This window comes from Protopterus annectens, chromosome 9.part0, assembly GCF_019279795.1.
Source record: "Protopterus annectens isolate FY-2018-M chromosome 9.part0, PAN1.0, whole genome shotgun sequence".
NCBI classification, from domain to species: Eukaryota; Metazoa; Chordata; order Ceratodontiformes; family Protopteridae; genus Protopterus; species Protopterus annectens.
This window is the reverse complement of record NC_056743.1, coordinates 1,703,988,752-1,704,007,880: the sequence shown is the minus strand read 5'-3', so window position 1 is coordinate 1,704,007,880 and position 19,129 is coordinate 1,703,988,752.

Genomic DNA, 19,129 nt, shown 5'->3' with positions numbered 1-19,129 from the left:
GCAGTGGAGGAAAGACATATACTGTTAGATTCTTTCAGCTGAAGGATAGGGCATCCACTTTCCATGCTTGCTTGTGATAAATCCTTGTGCAAAATCTCTGCAATTGGCAGTTGTGAGGGGAGGGAAATAGATCTATGTCTGGGCATCCCCATTTCCTTATTATCATGCTGAAGACCTGTGGATCCAGTTTCCATTCGGGGGGATCCATGAGATTTCTGCTTAGTTCGTCTGCCAGAGTATTTGTTTTTCCTGGCAGGAATTGTGCTTGCAGGTGAACTTGAAAAGCCAATGCTGTATCCCATAAAGTCATTGCTTGTCTGCAGAGGGGATAGGAATGTGTACCTCACTGCTTGTTTATGTACCACATGACCATAGTGTTGTCAGTCTTTATCAGTAACTGTCTTGGATGAAGCAGGTCCTTGAAAGCTGTCAGGGCATTTTGAACAGCTAGCATCTCTTTTTGATTGATGTGAAGATGCATCTGGTTTGCAGGCCATGTGCCCTGAATACATTTTCCTGCCATATGGACCCCCAGGCATAATCTGATGCATCCGTTGTCAGTGTCTGTCTGGCTGTGGGTAGACTGAATGGCAGACCCTTGTTGTGGTGACAGGCTTCTCCCCACCATCGAAACTCCTGTTGCAGGCAGGGAAAGAGTGCAATTACTGTCTCCAGGCTGTGGCAATGCTGAGTCCAAACACTTTTTAGATACCATTGTAGTTTCCTTATATGCAGTCTGGCATATGGAATTAGTAGAATGCAGGATGCCATGAAACCAAAGGCCTGCAGGATTTTCCTTGCAGATAAGTGGGTTTTTGTTGCCAATTTTTTGAACTAAGTAGTCAGATGCTTTTGTTTGTCTGGCGTGAGATAAGCCATCTGGGCAGTTGTATTTAAGCTTGCACCCAGGAATATTATCTCTTGAGAGGGCACTAGTTTTGATTTATTTTCGTTTACTGTGTGCTCTAGGCCAATTAGTAATCTTTTTACAACCGCCAGATGCTATAGAAGAATATCTTTGTTCTCTGCTTGAATTACGCAGTCGTCCAAGTAGGGATATATTTGAATTCCTTTTTGTCTGCAAAATGCAATTACTGGTGCCAGGCATTTTGTGAAGACCCTGGGCGCAGTAGATAAGCCAAATGGGAGTGCAGAGAATTGGTAATGCATTGAGCCAGCTATGAATCTGAGGCATCTTCTGCAAGATTGTCTGATTGGGACATGCAGGTATGCCTCTTAGGTCCAAAGTTACAAGCCAAGCCTTCTTGTCCAGCATCAGCAGTAGCTGCTGTAGAGTCAACATCTTGAATTTTGGAGCTTCCAGAAACGTATTTAGTATAGACAGGTCCAGTATTGGTCTCCAGGTTTTGTCCTTTCTGGGTACTAGGAAAAGTCTGGAGTAAAATCCTTGCCCCTGCTCTTGTTGTGGTACTTGCTGAATGGCCCTCATGTCCATGAGGGCTGTAATTTGTTTTTGTGCCTCTGCCCATTGACTGTGTGGGAGGTCTGGCATACCTTTTGACCTTGGTAGAGTGTGAAAATGGAATCTGTAGCCTTGGGACACTATGTTCAGGATCCATTTGTCTTGGGTAATCATTTGCCAATTTGATGAAAAAAGTGCTAGTTTTCCCCCTAAGGGGGCTGCCAAAAGTAAAGTGCTTGGATCTGGTAGAGGAAAGTCATTGACCATTTCCTGTAAGGCTGTGATTTGTCTTCCCCGCTTTTGGAGGTAGAAGCACCCCATTGTTTAGGCCTGTATGAGCCTTGGGGCTGAGATCTGCCTCTGGGACGCCTGTATCTGCCTCTTTGTGGCCTGTCTGACACTGGAAAGGACCAATTTTTAGAAGGCCAGTTCCTGCTAAACCTGGGTGGCTGTACCTGTAAGAAATCCTCAACTGTCTGCATGGATTTTGCTTTATCCTCCATTTTTTTCAACACCTCTTCTGCTTTAGTACCAAAGTATCATGCTGTAATGGTGCATCTAATAATTTTGCTTTAACAGGATCAGGCAGATTCTGTTCCTTTAACCAAGCATGCCTTCTAATAACAGAACCTGTAACAGTGGCCCTTGCAAGAGACCTCCAGTGAATCATAACCACATTGCAAAGTATGCTTTCCCACTTGTTCAGCTGCATGCAATACATCCTGAAATTCCTTGTTCTATGAACATTCAGTATTTGTCAACAATTTCTGTTTAAGCAGTGACATTAAATATTGCAGATATTTAAGCATATGAAACTGACAATTTAAAGCCCTTAAAGCCAGGTTAGCAAAAGTGTGGACTTTTCCCCCATCTGTCTAGAGCCCTAGAATCCCTATTAGAGGGGACAGGGTTTTTTGCAGTGGGAGCTTTGACCCCTTTGGGACCCTGAGATATAGTTTCTGGGTCAGCAGCAGGGTTTTTATACAGGAATTTATGAGAATCCGGGACCCTGTAGTATCTGTCTGGCTTAGCAGGTGCAGGGGTTAAAGAGTCAGGGGACAGGCCGGACTCTAAAAATACGACATCTACAATATCTAGAACAGGTGGAATAGCAAGGGGTCTGTGCTGAGGAAGTAGCAGAAAGTCCCTGAGCCTTTTCTTAGATTCAGAATAATTTTGTCTCTCCCAGCGGAAATGCTCCCTCATGGCATGCAGGGTTTCCCCAAAAGAATAATCCTCAGGAGGAGAGGCTGAGGGAATGGATTCTTCAGCATCAGAATCCTCATAGGGAAGCATGGAGTAATCCTGTTCAAAAGAGGAATCAGAAAAAATAGAAACCTGATCAGAAGAATCATACTCTATCTCTTGCCTAGGCCTCTTATCAAGAGGTGGATGGGAGCCCCTGATCACAGTAATTAGGTCTTCGGCCATTTTGAGCATCTGTTTTTTAGGCATGGAAGTCTGAGCAGGAGAATGCAGTACTTGTTTCTTTGTCTTTAGAGCTGCTTTAGTCTTTGAAGCTGAAGATGGCTTAATATATAGTTGTGTAGGTCTAAAGACACCCTCAGAAGCCGATGCCTGCTCGGCGGCTCTGGACCCATGTGAGGGAATGATTTCCGAGTGTCCAATACCTTGAGTATCCAGAGACCCAGTTGACTCCACGTGGGAGTCGGAAGCGGCCTGTGGCTCTGAGGTAGCGGGCGCCAGGGACTGCGAAAGCGCCTCACTGAAAACTGGCGAACCGGCGGCTGGCCTAGCAGAGGCCTCGTCGTCGGTTTTGGACCTCGGATGCCTATCCTTTTCCTTGTCCTTGCATTTTTTGTAAACTCCGGTTGTCAGCTGGTCCGACGGCATTATATAATTAAATCTTCGGCCAAAGTAATGAAATGCAAAATCGAACAGACGCTTAATAGTCCGTTGGTTAAATCTAGCACAAAACCGACAGCTAGCAACTTTGTGATCAGGGCCTAGGCAAGGAATACAGTAAAAGTGAAAATCCTTATGAGGTATTTGCTTCCCACAAGAAATACAATTGTTAACTTTTTCTGACATCGGTCTGGAGCAAGAAAAAAGTTTCCCCAACGGAGTACTCAGCTTTAATGAAGACTTCAGTTCTGAAATTCGGATTTGAATATCTCAGGAGTCGGCTGACCGGCACTTGCGAACTGCTTTTGCTTCGGGCACCGTGCGGCAAGAAAGACTGAAGAAAATGGCGTTGGCTGCATCTTTTATACCCCTGGCGCACTGACGTCAGGGAAGAGGCGACAGCAACCGACGCCAGACCTAGACTTTGGAATTCTGGCCGACCAAGGGTAGCCTGCCAGCAGGATAACCCAAGATTAATGACTGCACATCACCCTAGGACTGAGAGCATGGCAAAATAAACAGGTCTCCTGTAAATGGATGGCCCCCAAACAGTAAACGCAGTTACTGTGACCATCCGTTATAAACATTTTTTAAGATCACTTAATACATTTCTTAAAGCCAGATGGCTTATGATCCTTACTTTCTTTAGACATTCTCGTAGAATGGACACACACACACACCAAGAAGAAAGAGGAGGAGAAGGACTAGGTCCTCTAACTTAAATGGACCTAGCCCTGCAGGAAAGAGAAAGACACCACGAGGACTAGGTCTTCTAACTTAAACGGGCCTATCCCGGGCAGGATAGGAAACAAAAGAAACTAGGTCTTCTAACTAAAACAGACCTAGAAAGTTACAGTAAGTATAGAAATTCACACACTCAAACATAAATATCAGCAAAATAAGCGGGGATCCACAAAAAAACTCAGACTTATGCCAAGAACTAAGAGAACATAGTTCTGTTAACAATGATAGTAAATCCAACAATGCTAACAAATTAACAAGCAGGAAACCGCCAAAACACTAGACTGGCCTATTAACAACACACAGTCTAACAGGGCGCAAAAGGCGCCTACAACTACTAAGTCTACGAATACACGAAAACCAGCACACAGCTTACCAATACTAAGCCAAAAAAGCCAAACAAATGGTGCCCAATGCGCTCGAAATGAACCAAATAACCAAAAGGAGCACAACGTTGCGGGTCCACAGAAAAGGTTTATTAACACAAAAACCAGAGGTTAAGCGCTTTCATCAAATAGTATGACTTCCTCACAACAAGTAATTGTAAAGACATTCAAACTTAAATAACAACCAGTTTAAATTCATCGGTTCAAAATTAACCAATACTATGCAATAAATACCACTTCTCATGAATACTCAAGCACAAATATGAATAATTAATTAATTCAAAAAAGTTTCATCTCCAAAAAATACAGAACAGATAACTATATATACGTATATATACCTTACCTAATAATGGTGGATAAAAAGTAAAAAAGTACGCATGTTTAAAAAATATATACTAAAATTGAAATGTATATTAAAATATATAATTCTTATTCAATGCTTAATAAACCACACAAGTTAAACTGATTCGGCCCTCTCTTTCAATATAGGCATTATAGAAATGTACTCGTTTATACCTGGTGGGTGGTCAGCAGCTAATCTAAATTGCCACATCAACTCTTTTTTTAGTATATTCGGCCAGTCACCCCCCCCCCCCCATCCACTACAACAAAATCAAGTATACCAAACTTAAACATTTGAAGTTCTTACACAAAATACTATGTTTGTATACTGCATTGGTGTTTTTTTTATTCTTAATATCGTAGAGGTGCTCATATATCCTATTTTTCAGCATCCTCTCTGTCTTTCCAATATAAAGACGGACAGGTGCTGCATTTAGCAATATATATTAATTTACTTGAGCAACAGTTTCCATTTTTAAAAAAAAAAATGTAACTTCTATTTTGATTCTCTATAGTCAATGTTGGTGTCCAGCAATATATAAGAGCAATAGTGGCATCTCCCACAAGGCTTACTACCACCTAAATTCCCCTGCTTATTATTTAAAATTCTATTTGTTTCTACCAGGGATTTAATATTACCACCTACCTTAGTAGAAAATATAGGTTTATCACCAAAAATACAAATTATTTCAGGGTTGGTTCTAAAGATATTCCAATTTTTTACCAAGGTTCCTTTGACCTGAGAATATAGGGGACTAAACTGAACTACACATGCTTGTTGGAAATTGATGGTATTCTGGGCAGTCTCTTTCTTAACTGTGGTGCCAAAATTATCTTCATTGGCACCCAGTAAGGGTTTTAAATGGTTCCCCATTTACCAACAACTTCTTCAAGTATTGGATCAATAAAGTGGCCCGGATAACCTCTCTCTCAAGAAACATAGCCCTTAGATTCTTAACCTCTAGTCTCACATCATCCTTCATGGTGGTCATCCTGGCTATTCTGACAGCCTGGCCCTTTACAATACTTCTTTCTTGATGAACAGGATGGTGACTAGTATAATGTAAATATGCATTGCAAAAGGTGTTTTTTCAGTAGATTTTGGAATGAAAACTATTTTGCTTTTTAAAAATCTTGACATCGAGGAAGTTAATTTCCTGCTGATGACACGGAAAGGTAAACTTCAAATAATTTGTAGTCTGATTTATATATTCCACAAATTGTGGAATTTCCTCTGCACTTCCCTTCCATATAATAAAAATATCATCCAAAAATCTACTGTAACATGCAATGCATGAAGAAAATTTTGTATTGTATATTAAGCCAAAAAAGGCCAAAGATATAAAGCTAACTACACTAATAGCAACTATGCTAACTAACAATAAAACAGTAACAGTTTTTACTATTTTTAAACTAAACAGAGCCAAAATTTTGGAAAAAAAGTTTAAGTAAATGCAACACTTAGCCAGAGCCAAAGAGAAGCACAACCGAACTCGTCAACGCAGCAAACGAGATCTGGGGATTGTACTGGTTTATCGTGGGATACCTACCTAGCCACAAGCTAACCAGAAGTCTTCCAGATTGTAAATAGGCTGAGTCGGAGCTGAAGATCAGCTCCGAACCCATATGTAAGAATGGAGGTGGGACAGGACTACAGAACATCGGAGGGATAAGCATAAAGAAGACTGGGAGGCCAAGCATGAACCAGTGCATCTCTGGGGGAGGGTGTAAAGGGAAAAACTTGCTGCACTTCGCGTTGGAAGGAGATGCAAAGAAATTGCAGCAAGGCCAGCCTGATTTGAGGAAGATCTGTTGCGCGGCTAAAATACTCTGATTACTTGTAAGGCATCAAAATAGTCCTGCTGAGCCTGTCTGCTAAAATGTTGGACCATCCTGGAATGTGCATTGCCACCAGAAAGCGGCCAGTGGAGACAACCCATTCCCACACTCTCATGGCTTCTCGACAAAGGGGTAAGATCTGGTTCCATCCTGCTTGTTGACATACCAGACTACTGACATTTCTGATTGGATAGAAATAGTCCCTGGAGGAAGATGGGCACGAAAGGCCTGCAACACTAGAACTCATCTCCTGGACATTGATATGCAAATTGGTCTCTGATGGGGACCAAGTGCCTTGGACCGTCCTTCCCGAGCAGTGCCCCCCCTCCCCCAGCTGGGAGGCATCTGTGGTCACAGTGGTTGTGGGAAACGATGGAAGGAACGTCCTTGTACCAGATCCAGTGAGCGAATCCACCAGATGACTGACTCTCTGCAGGCTCGTGATATGCGCACTGAAGGGAACAAGGGTAAGACCAGAAGGGACTACTGAGCTGCCAACATCCACTGGAGAACTCTCATGTGAAGACGGGCGAAGGGCAGGAGGTTATTGGTGGCTGCCACGAAGCCGAAAACCTGAAAGTACAGTTTTGTACCTACCATAAATGTAGATGTCCGATAGATATGCAACTGCAGTCCTGACGTATGGGTTGTCCTGCCTCAGGCAGCCCTTCGGTCGGCCGGATTCCAAAGTCTGGGACCGGCGTCGGCTGATGTCGCCTCAGTATAAAAGTATCAGCCGACGCCATCTTCCTTCAGTGTTTCTTGCCCCAGATGCCAGGTGCCCTCCAAGGAAGGCTAAATTTAGAGAATGGATAAAAAATCCAGACATGCACAACAGTAATAAACAGATGCACCATAACAGATATCCCCAGCTAATTAGAAAAAGGGGGAGTGGACCCAAAAAGAGAATTACAGAGGGGTAGGAGGGCGGGAAAACCTGACTGCAGTTGCATATCTATCGGACATCTACATTTATGGTAGGTACAAAACTGTACTATGTCCTTCAAGAATGCAACTACAGTCCTGACATATGGGTTGAATACCATAGCCAAGCTGGGGGTGGTAGGATCTAAGATATGGATGGTGTAGCTAAAAAGCCCTGCAAGACTGCATAAGCAAAGCCTGCTCGGGAACTGGAATATAAAGGCAGGTTGTAATGGTTGGAAAATGTATGCATGGAGCTCCATGTAGCAGCTTCTAGAATGTCCTTTGTAGCCACCCCTCTTGGAAAGGCTGTGGAGGTGGCTGTAGCTCTGGTGGAGTGTGGTCTGATATTGGCTGGCACACCTTTTCCACGGAAAGAGTAGCAGAATCTGATGCAGTTTCCAATCCATTTTGAAATTGTTCGTTTGGAAATTGTCTTTCCTTGTGCTCCAGCAGCGTAAGCCACAAATAGTTGGTCAGACTTTCTGTTGGCCTTTGTTCTGTCCGAGTAGTAGCGCAATTGTCTTTGTATGTCCAAAGTGTGCAGAAGCTTCTCTCCTTTATTTTAAGGATTGAGAAAGAAAGTAGGCAGGTGAATTGCTTGATTTAGAGAAACCCTGGATATCACCTTTGGCATGAATGAAGGATTGGTTCTTAAAGAGACTCTGTCCTGATGGAAAATGAGAAATGGAGGTACAGCCATGAGGACCTGTATCTCCGAGACTCTTCTTGCTGAAGTAATTGCCAACAGGCAAACTGTTTTCCAGGAGAGAAATTGCAATTCTGAAGATGTTGCTGGCTCAAAAGGAAGAAGAGTTAATTTTTTCCAAGACGAAGTTGAGGTCCCATGCAGGCACTGGTGGTTTTCTTGGAGGTTTGATATTCTTTATCCCTCTTAGAAACTGTCTTAGCAAAGGATGTGAAAACACAGGTGGATCACAGTTGTATTTTGCTGAAATTGCTGAAGCGTGTATTTTTATGGAGGAATATGAAAGGCCATTGTGAAGCATTTCTGCCAAGTATTCTAGTATCTGTGGGATGTTCATTACTGATGCATCCTGACCCTTGTTGGCATTCCAGATATTGAATCTCTTCCATTTGGCTGAGTAAGCTTTTCTGGTGGAAGGTCTGCGTGCTTCCAGTAAGATCTCTTGAACTTTCTTGGAGAGAAAAATATGGGGGGAAGTCATGGAGTCCTCCAAGCTGTCAGTTGCAATGTTTGCAGGGATGAACAGTCCTGTAATTGTGTTGAGTTCTAAGCAGAGGCCATTGAGGCAGGGGCCACGGCTTGGTGCGAGTTATGCTCCTTAGTAATGGATACCAGTGTTGTCTTGTCCAGTCTGGAGCTATGAAAATGCCTTTCGGTTGTTCTGCTTTGATCTTCAGTAACACCTTGGTCATTAATGGTAGAGGTGGGAATGCACAGATTGTTAGAGAACTCCAGCTGAAGGAGAGAGCATCCATTCTCCAGGCTTGAGGATGGTGTGTCCTTGAGCAGAACTTCTTCAGATGATGATTGAGGTGTGAGGCAAGAAATCTATGTCCGGCCTTCCCCATGCATGAGTTATTTGTGAAAAAATGTCTGGATGCAACATCCATTCGTGCGGATCCATAATGTTTCTGCTTAGACTGTCCGCCAGAACATTGTCCTTGCCTGGAACAAACTGGGATTGCAACTGTATGTTCAGTTTCAGGCTGTTGTCTGTCTTTATTAGCAGATGACCTTGCTGAAGAAATTTTCCGAAGGCCTTGATTGCATGAATCACTGCCAACATCTCTTTTTGATTGATGTGCAGATGTAATTCCCGGGGTGTCCATTGACCTTGAATGCATCTGCCCTCGATGTGCGCCCCCCATCCATGATCTGAGGCATCTGTTGTAATGGTTTGGCTTGCTTGAGGTTTGTTGAAAAACATGCCTTTGTTTAGCTGGCTTGCTTGTGCCCACCAAAAAAATTCCTTTTGTAGACATGGAATCAGTGGAATTATTGCTTCTAAGTTGTGGCTGTGTTGAGACCATAAACTTTTTAGGTACCATTGTAGTTTTCTCATGTGTAGTCTTGCCAGTGGGATCAGAAGAATGCAAGACGCCATGAAACCCAGGGCCTGCAATATTTTCCTTGCAGTCATCTGGGTGTGCTTTGCTAGGCTTTTGAAGTAATCTGGTAATTGTTCTTGTTTTTCTTCTGTGAGAAAAGCCATTTGTGAGTTTGTGCCCAGTTTGGCTCCTAGAAAAATTATTTGTTGGGATGGCAGTAGTCTTGATTTTTGAATGTTGACTGTGTATCCCAAAGCCTGTAGTAAGTGAATGACATAGTCCAAGTTTCTTATCAAGGCTTGCTTGCTGTCCGCTTGTATAAGGCAGTCGTCCAGGTAAGGGTACATTTGCATCCCCTGAAGTCTGCAATGTGAAATTACTGATGCCAGGCATTTCGAGAATACTCTGGGCGCAGTAGCTAAGCCAAAAAGCAATGCTGAGAATTGATAATGCTCTGGCCCTGCAAGAAATCTGAGGTATCTTCTGCAGCTGTGTCTGATTGGGACATGCAGGTATGCCTCCTTGAGGTCCAGAGCAACCAGCCAAGACCCCTTGCCCAGCATGGGAAGGGGTTGCTGTAACGTCAGCATTTTGAATTTTGGCACAATGAGAAAAGTGTTTAGAGCGGACAAGTCCAGTATAGGTCTCCAATGCTTTTCTTTTCTTGGAACAAGGAAAAGTCTTGAGTAGAATCCCTGGCCTTGTTCCTGAGGAGGAACCTTTTCTATTGCTTTGATTTGCAGCAGCTTTGAAACTTGTATGAGTGCCTCTGCCCTTTGATTTTGTGGAAGGATTGGCATGCCTTGTCTTGTTGGTAAGGTATGGAAGTGGAACCTGTAACCTTTGTCTATTATGTCCAAAATCCATTTGTGCCAATTTTTTGAAAATAAAGATAATTTTCCGCCTGAAGGTGCTTCTCTTTGAGCGTTGGTCGGCGGTGTCAAAGTCAAGTCATTGTGATTGTCCCTGTGGAGCAGTGGAAGTCCCTGCGCCACTTCTCTGATTAGAAGGTTGCCATTGGCGGCCTCCGTATGAGCCTTGGTATTGCCCTCTACCTTGAGCACGCCTGTTTTTTCCCCTTTGGAACTTGTCAGTGTCTGGAAAGGACCAATTCCTCGAAGGCCAATTCCGGCTGAACCTTGGTGGCTGAACCTGGAGGAAATCTTTGACTGTTTGCACTGATTTAGCCTTTTCCTCAATAGTTTTCAACACACCCTGTACATTATCACCAAATAACTTGTGTTTTTCCAGAGGTGCATCTAGAAGCTTTACTTTAACATGATCTGGCAATGCCTGTTCTTTCAACCAAGCATGTCTACATATGACGGCCCCTGTCATAGCTGTCCTACATGAAGCTTCCAATGCATCATAACCACACTGAAGAAAATGATTGCTAACCAGCTGAGTATTATGAACCAAATCCTGCAAGGCCTTTTTATCTAAAGGCTCAGGAGAGGCTAACTTTTTCTGCAAATCATCCATCAAGAAAACCTGACACTGAATCATATGAAAAAGACAGTTAAGTGCCTTGATGGCAAGGGTGGTTGAGGTATAAACATTTTTACCCCACCTCTCCAGGGACCTAGATTCCTTGTCTGCGGGCAAAGGATTTTTGGTCGTGGAAGTGGCCACTCCTTTGGGCCCCTGAGAAATAGTTTATAGATCAACAGAGTGGGCCTTAAAGAGATGTTTATGAGTTTCAGGAACCCTGTGATATCTGTCTGGCTTGACAGGAGCAGGAGGGAGAGAAGGCCTGTGCTGGGGTAACATAAGGAAGGTCCGAAGCGTTTTCCTGGAGTCGGGAAAATCCTGGCCCTGCCACTGAAAATGCTCTCTCATGGAGTGGAGAATTTCCCCGAAAGAAATATCCTCAGGAGGAGAGGCAGAGGGAATGGGTTCATCAGCATCAGAATCCTAGTAGGCTGGGAAGGATTCTGCCTGGAAATCTGAATGGCCTGACTCATCAGAGGCTTCATCTGAGGAAAGGGTATCTGCCTGCTCAACCCTAGGCCTTTTGTCTGAAGGCGGCTGAGAACTTCTGTCTGGATGAGCCTGAGAGCCCCTGATTAAAGAAATTAGATCTGCAGCTAAAGTCATGATCTGTTTTTCCGAAGTGGGACCCTGTGAAAAGGATTTAGTAGGGTGAGACTTAGCCTGGCTGTCAGCCTTAGCACGTGTGTAGGCCTTGATGGACATAGGCACAGGAGGCCTAGCTGCCCCACGTGCTGGAGTAACTTTGTCCACCGGTATGGTGTCAGGCAAATCTTGGGCTTCGGTTTCAGGAGGAAAAACAACAACCGGCACCGGAGAAGCCCCCGGGACCGAAGTGTGCGGTAAAATGGTGTCGTCAGCCAGGAGTGGTTGAATTACCGCCTCCGAAGAGACCGATGCACTCGCGGTAGGCTTTAGAGTGGTGTCGGTGAAAGTCGCGGGCCGCGAATGTCGGTCCCGGTCCTTCCGTTTTTTGGAAATATGTGCTGTCGGAAGTTCCGACGGCATGATAAAGGAGTAATTTTCCCCAAAAAAGTCTACAGCAAATTCTGCCCGGCGCCTAAGTGTGCGCTTATTGAAGCAAGCACAGGCCGAGACATCGTGGTCTGGGCCGAGGCAGGGAAGGCAAGAAGAATGGAAGTCCTTATGAGGTATTTGTTTACCACAAGACAAGCAATTATTAACCTTTGCAGTTTAATCTGACATCGGCTGAGGCAAGAAAAGGTTCCCCAATGGGGTACTTAGCTTTTTGATGACTTCGGTATCAGAAAAAGTACAGTTTTGTACCTACCATAAATGTAGATGTCCGAACTGGATAGCATCTGCAGTCATAACAACTGGGTTGTCCTGTCGTCAGGCAGCCCTTCAGTCGGCCGGATTCCAAAGTCCGGGTCCGGCTTCGGCTGATGTCGCACTCCACCCGACGTCATCTCTGTTGGTCTTCGGGTATAAAAGCATCAGCCGACGCCATTTTCCTCAGTGTTTCTTGCCCCAGATGCCAGAAGCCCTCTTGCAGGCTAAAATTTGGATAGATGCCAATGTTTCCAAATAGATAGAGGTAAACACAACAATAAGCATGTATGTACATATATACAAACAAATACACCATAAAAGACTACCCCCCAACAGCTAGCTATTAGGAGGGTAAACACCCTAGGAGTACCACAGAGGGAAGGAGGGAGGTAATCCTGACTGCAGATGCTATCCAGTTCGGACATCTACATTTATGGTAGGTACAAAACTGTACTATGTCCTTCATGGATGCATCTGCAGTCATAACAACTGGGTAGAATACCATAGCCAACTAGGGAGGAGGATAAAAGTAGATTATGGTGTGTTTAGGATCCCTTGCAGTACAGCAGTGGCAAACCCTGCTCGGGATCTGGAATATAGAGGCAAATTATAATGCTTGGCAAATGTATGCACGGAGGTCCAAGTAGCCGCCTCAATAATGTCTTTGGTTGCCACTCCTCGTAAGAAGGCTGTGGTAGTGGCTGTTGCCCTTGTAGAATGAGGTCTTATGTTCTGTGGAATTGGTTTTCCATGGAAGGAGAAACAGAATCGTATGCAATTTCCTATCCATTTGGAGATTGTCTGTTTGGAAATAGCTTTTCCTTCCCTTCCTGTTGCATAGGCTACAAAAAGTTGGTCAGTCTTTCTGCTATTTTTTGTTCTGTCCAAGTAGTAGCGTAGCTGTCTATGTACATCCAAGGTATGCAGTATTCTTTGCCCTCTGTTTTGTGGGTTGGGAAAGAAGGTAGGTAGGTGGATTGCCTGGTTTAAAGACACTCTGGATACCACCTTGGGCATAAATGTAGGATTAGTCCTCATGGACACTCTATCTTGGTGGAAGATTAGGAAGGGTTGCACTGCCATTAAGGCCTGTAGTTCAGAAACCCTCCTTGCTGAAGTAATTGCCAGTAGGAAAGCAGTTTTCCATGACAGGTGTTGTAGGTCTGCTGTTGCTGCTGGTTCAAAGGGTGATAGTGTCAATTTTTCTAGCACAAAGTTCAAATCCCAAGCTGGTAATGGTGGTTTCCTTGGAGGTTTTACATTCTTGATTCCTCTGAGGAACTGCCTGAGCAAAGGGTGCGAAAAACCAGGTGGATCAAAGCTGTATTCTGCTGAAATAGCTGATGCATGTATCTTGATGGAGGAGTAGGACAGGCCTGAATGAAGAAGTTCGCCAGATACTCCAGAATGTTAGGCATATCTATGTTTGACACATCTTTTCCTCTTTCTGTACTCCAAATGACAAACCTTTTCCATTTTCCAGCATAGTTCCTTCTTGTTGAAGGTCTGCGTGCTTCAAGAATAATGTCTTTTACTCTTTGGGAAAGTTCTGGATTAGCTGCTGCTATGTGATGTTCCATGCAGTTAGTTGCAACGTTTTTAGGTTTGGATGTATGATGCTGTAGTTGTTCTGAGTTAACATCAAAGGCATCAGGGGTATTGGCCACATATTGTTCCGAGACATGCTCCTCAGTAGTGGGTACCAGTGTTGTCTTGGCCAGTTCGAGCTATCAGGATTATCCTTGGACGTTCTTCCTTGATTTTCAGTAGTACCTTGTGTATCAAAGGAAGAGGTGGGAATGCATATGCTGTTAGGCCTTTCCAGTTGAAGGAGAGCCAATCCACTTTCCATGCTAGTGGGTGGAATGTCCTTGTGCAGTATTTTTTGAGCTGGTGATTGAGAGGTGATGCGAATAGGTCTATCTGTGGCATTCCCCATTTCTTTGAGATGGTCTTGAAGATGTCCGGGTGCAGCTTCCATTCGTGGGCATCCGAAGTGGTTCTGCTTAATATGTCTGCTAGAGTATTGTCTTTCCCCGGTACAAATATTGCCTGTAACTGGATGTTGTAGCTGAGTGCCAGGGTCCACAGCTCCAAGGTCATTCTGCATAGGGGTATGAATGAGTGCCTCCCTGTTTGTTGATGTACCACATGACTGTGGTGTTGTCTGTCCTTATCATCAACTGGCCCTCCTTGAGAAATGGTTTGAACTTTTGGATTGCCAGTTTTACTGCCAGCATTTCTTTTAGGTTGATGTGCAGGTGAAGTTGATCCTGTGTCCACAATCCTTGCACGCATTTGTCCAGCATGTGGGCCCCCCATCCTAGGTCTGAAGCGCCTGTTGTGATGGTCTGGCTTGCTTGACATCTGCGAAAGGGTAGGCCTGGGTTTGACTGGCATGCCTGAGCCCACCATAGGAACTCCTGTTTTAAGCATGGAATTAGTGGGATTTCTGTTTCTAGACTGTGTCTGTGTTGGGACCATAAATTCTTTAGGTACCACTGTAGTTTTCTCATATGTAGTCTGGCAAATGGAACCAAGATTATGCATGATGCCATGAAGCCCAAGGCCTGCAGTACTTTTCTTGCTGTTAACTTGTTCAGTTTTGTTAGTGCCAAGAAGTAAAGAGGAAGTTCTTTTTGTTTTTCTGTAGTCAGGAATGCCATTTGTTTTACTGTGTCCAATTCCGCCCAAGAATGTCCTTGTTTGGGATGGTATCAGCCTTGACTTTTGTAAATTGACTGTGTATCCCAGTGCTTGTAGCAAGTAAATGACCCTTTGTAAATCTGTTGTCAGCTTGCTTTTGTTGTCCCCTTGTAGCAGGCAGTCGTCCAGGTATGGGTAAATTTGAATTCCTGTAGTCTGCAATGGCGATTACTGATGCCAGGCATTTTGTGAATACTCTGGGCAGTAGATAAGCCAAAGGGCAATGCTGAGAATTGATAGTGCTCTGATCCTGCAAGAAATCTGAGGTATCTTCTGCAGATTGGTCGAATGGGGACGTGCAGGTATGCCTCCTTGAGATCTAGAGTTACCAGCCAAGACTCCTTGCCCAGCATGGGAAGAAGCTGCTGTAGGGTCAGCATTTTGAATTTTGGGACAATGATGTATGTATTTAAGGTGGACAGGTCTAGAATTGGTCTCCAACTTTTTCCTTTCTTGGAACTAGGAATAGTCTGGAATAGAACCCCTTTCCTTGCTCTGCTGTTGGCACTCTTTCCACAGCTCTCATGTTTGCTAACTCCATTATCTGGCGAGAGCCTCTGTTTTTGATTTGGAGGTAGATTTGGCATTCCTCTTTTGACTGGTAAAGTGTGGAAGTGAAACCGTAACCTTGATCTATGGTTTGTAAAACCACTTGTCTTTTGTTATGCAGTGCCAGTTCCTTGAAAATAAGGTTAACTTTCCGCCTAGAGGAGCTGCTATTTGTTCCCTGGTAGGCGGATTTAGGGTTAAGTCACTGTGGTTGTGCTGATGTAGTGGCAGTGGCTGTGTCTGTGCCTCTGTTGTTACCTTGCCACTGTCGTCCTCTGTAGGCACCTCCTCTGGATTGGTTTCTGCCTCTGGCACGTCTATTCCTGCCCCTTTGAAATTTTGTGGAGTCAGGAAAGGACCAATTTTGGCAGGCCAGTTCCTGCTAAACCTTGGGGTTGAACCTGCAAGAAATCTTTAACAGTTTGAACAGATTTTGCCTTTTCTTCCATTTTCTTCATAACCTGCTGGGCAGGTGTACCAAACAAACTTGTCTTGTCCATAGGAGCATTTAGCAGCTTAGCTTTAACATGATCGGGTAAAGCTTGTTCCTTTAGCCATGCATGCCTTCTTATCACTGTGCCTGTCATGGCTGATCTAAATGAAGCCTCCAGTGCATCATAGCCACATTTTAAGGAATGGCTGCTAACCTGTTGTATGTTATTTACCATCTCTAATACATATTTCTTATCAAGAGATTCATCAGTGGTTAGTTTTTTAGTTAACTGATCAAGCATAAACTCTTGGTATTGTATCATGTGAAACTGACAGTTTAAAGCTCTAGCTGAGAGAGTAGCTGAAGTGTAGACCTTTTTACCCCATCTGTCTAATGACCTTGCTTCCCTTTCAGAAGGAGTAGGGTTTTGAGCTATGGTCGCGGCTACTGCCTTGGGACCCTGGGATATAGTTTCTGGGTCTGCAAGTGGGGCCTTGTAAAGGTGGTGATGAGTATCTGGCACCCTGTAAAATCTGTCTGGTTTGGCAGGGGCTGGGGTAAAGAATCTGGAGCGGAGCAAACATCATTGAAAGCATCATCCACCACAGAGAGAACAGGAGGTATAGCTAAGGGCCTGTGCTGTGGGAGGTGCAGAAAGGTCCTAAGTCTTTTTCTGGAGTCTGAAAAATCCTGTTGCTGCCATTGGAACTGTTCTCGCATGGCATGCAAGGTTTCCCCAAAGGAGAATTCTTCTGGTGGGGAAGCAGCTGGAATGGACTCTTCAGCATCAGAATCTTCAAAATTGGAGAAGGGAGCCTCTGGCTGGTCAGTTATGTCTGATTCGTCAGCAGATTCATCAGAGGACACTGGCTCAGGGGGCTCTGCCCTAGGTCTCTTCTCTGGGGGCTGAGAGGCCCTATCTGGGTGAGATTGAGATCCTCTGATTAAAGAAATTAAATCTTCTGCCAAAGTAAGCATTTGGGAACTAGAAGAGGGCCTGGATGTGGGGGGTTTAACAGGCACTGTTTTAGTAGTCTTGGCTGCTTTAGCCCTGGCAAAGGCCTTAATGGACATGGCTGCTGGAGGCCTAGTAGCACCACGTGCTGGGGTAGAGACATCCAAGGGGATGGTGTCTGATAAGTCAACCACCGTAGTGGGTAAAATTTCTGAGGTCAATTCAAGAGTTGTAGCAGGGGCCTCAGTTGTAGGAATAGGTTCAGCTGTACTTAGATCAGTTTTCTCGGTTTCGCCGAAACCGAGACACTCGCGTTTGCTTAACCATGGTTTCGCCGAAACCGCGACCGCGAGTGTCGGTCTTTATCTTTGCGTTTTTTGGTAGATTGGGTAGTCGGAGGATCCGACGGCATAATGTACGCAAAATCAGAACCGAAAAACTGTTCTGCAAACTCCGACCGACGCCTAAGCGTCGGTTGAAAGAAGCACAGGCCGAACAGGCTGCTACGTCGGGCTGGGCCTAAACAAGGCAAACAGTAAGAGTGGAAATCTTTATGAGGTATTTGTTTCCCACAGGTTAAACAATTGTTAACTTTTTCTGACATCGGCTGAGGCAAGAAAGAGTCCCCAACGGGGTACTTAGCTTTAGAAGTCTTCGAAGTAGTATTCGGTAGAAGTAATCTCTGGATCTGACCGACCGGCACTTGCGAACAGCTTCTGCTTCGGGCGCCACGCGGCAAGAAAGACTGAGGAAAATGGCGTCGGCTGATGCTTTATACCAAGACCAACAGAGATGACGACGGGTGGAGTGCGACATCAGCCGAAGCCGGACCCGGACTTTGGAATCCGGCCGACTGAAGGGCTGCCTGACGACAGGACAACCCAGTTGTTATGACTGCAGATGCATCCATGAAGGACATCACAGGAGCTGGCCGACTGGCACTTGCGAACTGCTTCTGCTTAGGGCACCATGCGGCAAGAAAGACTGAAGAAGATGGCGTCGGCTGATTCTTTTATACCCCGGCCGCTCTGACGTCAGGGAAGAGGCGACATCAGCCGACGCCGGACCCAGACTTTGGAATCCAGCCGACCGAAGGGCTGCCTGAGGCAGGACAACCCATATGTCAGGACTGCAGTTGCATTCTTGAAGGACATCTGTGGCTGAAGGTGAAAAAATAGATCCAAAAGCACTGAGCAATCAAGCGGACAGTCAATAAGAAATAATAAAAGAAATTTATTAGGTGAGCGCTTTCGGCTGTGAAATCCAGCCTTCAGACAAATTCAACTGCATAATGCAACACTTTTATGCATAAGGTGTGCTTGAGACAATTAATCAATTAAGGTATAATGCCGCCAAATGGCGAGAAGTATTACCTACCATTTGCATTTTATGCCTATGCATGCATTAATTCATTTTAATTACACATATTAATTTATATCAATGTACTTTTATTTAAATGTATGTAACACTATGACTATATATATGTGGCTGAAGGGTTGTAGGACTGAAGAACATAAGAGATGTGAAGTTTCAGATTGTATATCCTCTCTGGGGTGAGACAGAGTCTCATCTGAATAGTTTCTAGCCAAGCTCCAATGAAGTCTAACCTCTGGACCGGGACCAGGGAAGATTTGCTGAGGTTGATCGTGACACCTATTCTGTTTGCGAGGAGGAGGAATTAATCCCTGGCTTGACACAGCAGATGTCTGGTAGGGGCAGCAAGGAGCCAATCGTCCAGGTAGGGGTAGATCTGGATTCCCTGAAGCCTCAGGTGGGCTGCTACCACCGCCATATCTTTGGTGAACACCCTGGGGGCTGTGGTGAGACCAAAGGGTACAGCCCTGAACTGATTATTGGCCCCCAGCCAGAAGAGAAGAAACCTGCAGGAGCGCCTGTTCATCTTGACATAATAGTACGCGTCCTGGAGGTCGATCACATCCAATCCTCTGCCTGCAGATAGGGCAGAATGGCCTGAAGCATGACCATCCGGAATTTTTTCTTGGCTACTGACAGGTTCAGAATGGATAGATCCAGAATGGGTCTTTGGTCCCCCATTTTCTTCAGTACCAGAAAGGACCTGGAACAGACACCCAATCCGGACTGATCTGCGGGGACAGGTTGGATGACTCATTTTCTTAGCAGCT